The following is a 3,150-nucleotide window of genomic DNA, read 5'->3' as shown; positions in this document are numbered from 1 at the left end:
GGAGATGTTTTGAAGTTGTACTTCTTCACGAGTGATGAGGTAGTCAGCTCGGTACTGATAAAAGAAGTAGATCGGGTCCAACGACCTATCTACTACGTCAGCAAAGTTTTGTAGGACGCCGAAACTAGGTACCCGGAAATAGAGAAACTAGCGTACGCGCTGGTCATTGCAGCTTGGAAGCTTCGTTTGTACTTCCAAGCCCACACCGTTGTCGTCCTCACCAAAAAACCTCCGAGGCAAATCTTACTCAAGCCCGAGGTATCTGGTAGGCTGACGAAGTGGGCCATCGAACTTAGCGAGTACGACATCCGATACAAGCCTCGGACAGCGATTAAGGCCCAAGCCTTGGCTGACTTCGTTGTAGAATGCACCTTCAGCATCGCAGTCCCCGAGTTGATTGAGCTCAAGCACAGAGAGGAAGCTTCAACCAGTGCGGCACCAGTCCTGGTTAGAGTAAGGCCAACCTGGGACGAGGAGCCCTAGATCCTCCACATAGACGACTCATCTAATCAACAAGAAAGTGGAGCCGGCGTTATTCTGTACGGGTCAAGCGGGGTGAAACTGGAGTACGCACTTCGGTTCGAGTTCGTAACATCTAATAACGAAGTGGAGTATGAAGCACTGATAGCCGGGCTCACTCTAGCGAATGAAATACAAGCGAAACATGTCGTCATCTGCAATGACTCCCAACTCGTGGTCAACTAGGTCATCAGCGATTACGAAGCTCGCGACCCCACCATGGCTGCCTATCTAGCCAAGGTAAGGGAAGTTCTGTGTAGCTTCCAATCATACTTCTTCAAGCAGATTTTAAGGTCCGAGAACACTGAGGCCGATGCCTTATCCCGGTTAGCTAGCACGAGTAGCAATGCCATGAGGATCGTGTATATAGAGAACCTACCTCGACCCATCATTCTCAGAGGGGCAGAAGAGGTCGCTCCTGTCACACAACCATAGCCGAGTTGGATTGACCCACTCGCGAGCTACCTGCTTCATGGGACCCTCCTTGCAGATCGCAATGCAAATAGAAGGGTAGAGCGCCAGGCAGCCAAGTATGTCATGATAGACGGACGACTGTACAGGAGATCCTACACGCTCCCCTACTTTCGCTGCTTGCGACCCTCAGAGGCCGAGCTCGTTCTCCGCGACACTCATGAAGGCCTGTGTGGCGGACTCCTAGGAGGCAGGGCTCTTGCCCAGAAAGCGGTACAGCAAGGGTACTACTGGCCCATGATGAAGGCAGATGCACTCGATCTTGTCAAGAAGTGCGATAAATGCCAAAGCCACGCCAACATCCACCACCGACCTACTGCCAACTTGAAGTACCTCACTAGCCCATGGCCCTTCGCATAGTAGGGAATCGACATTCTTGGACCATTCCCGCCAGCAACAGGACGGAGGAGATTCGTGGTGGTAGCAATGGATTACTTTCGAAGTGGGTGGAGGCGGAACCCGTAGCAACAATCACAACCCAAAGCGTACAAAACTTCTTTTGGAGGAATATAGTATGCCGCTTCGGGCTACTTTGGGTGCTTATCTCTGACAACGGTAAGCAGTTCGAAGATATCAAGTTTTAGAACTGGTGTGCCGAGATGGGGATACATCAAAACTTCACTTCGGTGGCACACCCTCAAGCAAACGGGCAGGTGGAAGTCACGAGCAGAGCTATACTCCGTGGACTAAAAGCTCGCTTAGCTTGAGCGAAAGGACTATGGGTAGATGATCTACCCAGTGTACTATGGGCTTACCGAACCACCGTCAAGACCGCCACAGGTGAAACCCCCTTCAACCTCACCTATGGCACGGAAGCGGTAATCCCAACCGAGATCGAGGTGCCTACATTACACTTGGAGGCATACGATGAAGAAACCAACAATGACAAGCTCCACACCAACCTCGACCTGGTAGAAGAAGTACAGGACCTCGCATATATCCGGACCGCAGCCTACCAACAAAGAGTGGCTTGGTACTATAATGCCCAGGTCAAGAAGCGGCACTTCCGTGTCGGAGACCTAGTCCTTCGGAAAGTTATGGTGCCTGAGCCCGGTGTCGGTAAGCCCGGACCAAATTGGGAAGGTCCCTACCGGGTAAAGCGGGTACTCGGGGAAGGTACGTACGAGCTCAAAACCTTAGAAGGAAAACAGGTACCTCGAGCATGGAACATCGTCAACCTAAGGCGATACTACCTATGATTGCCGAACTGGAGAGAGGACTGCGAGTCACTCCCAGAAGTCCAAGGACTAAAATGCCAAGCTAATAAAAAATCTTGACACTACGACAAGTCCCAGTCACCTCTTCGGCATGGGCAAAATCCAAAGGAGAGTGGACTGTGAGTCGCTCCCAAAGCCTAAGGGCCAAGGTGCCGAGCTAACAAAAGACCTTGGCACCACATAAGACCTAGTCGCCTCTTCGGCATGGGCGAACTACTCCCACTTGCCTCCTCAGCATGGACGTATAAGACCTAGTCACCTCTCCGGCATAGGCAAAGTGCTTTTAATGCCTAAGGCGTAGACAGCTCGGGTATGAGCCCTATGATGTCAAGCCCACTTCGGCATATATCAACAGGTTGGGCCTGTTAGGGACACCCACCATTTAAATAAGTAGCCCGTGCATGGACAGGTCAGGTATATACCCTACAATGTCGCTCACCTTGGCGTACATTACGTAAAGTTGCCCCTACTAATAGTCCTAGTAGACAATTCGGGGTAACAAACACTTAGAAAAATTTTTACTTTGGTTATCTTTACTTGTTGTCCAGCTCGGTAACTCGATAATTCGGGTAACCTATACACTTGTTGCCCAAATCGGGAGTCATTTATACTTCGAATATTTTTGCACAAGGATTACTCAAGAAAGTTCATATTTCATTAATGAGAAGAGTGTAAGTACAAAGATTTCACTATAACCCGAGGTCGGTGGCCTCGGGGTGTACATCCAAAACACAAAAAGAAGAAAGTGCCAGAATCATGCATGAGGATCGTCAGCCGGATCGGTCTCCATATGATCTTCTACGTCCTCCTGACCCGAGGAGCCCGCCTCTTGGACTTTTTCGTCGCTTTCCTCCTCTGATGAGCCGGGCTCTTCGTTCGCCGCCTCTGCCACCTCGGGAGTAAGGCCCAACATAGAGACGACTCCGAGATCAAGATCGGGAAA

This window comes from Nelumbo nucifera, chromosome 2, assembly GCF_055504915.1.
Source record: "Nelumbo nucifera cultivar China Antique chromosome 2, China Antique-T2T, whole genome shotgun sequence".
Classification (NCBI taxonomy): domain Eukaryota; kingdom Viridiplantae; phylum Streptophyta; class Magnoliopsida; order Proteales; family Nelumbonaceae; genus Nelumbo; species Nelumbo nucifera.
This window is presented reverse-complemented; position numbering follows the sequence as displayed.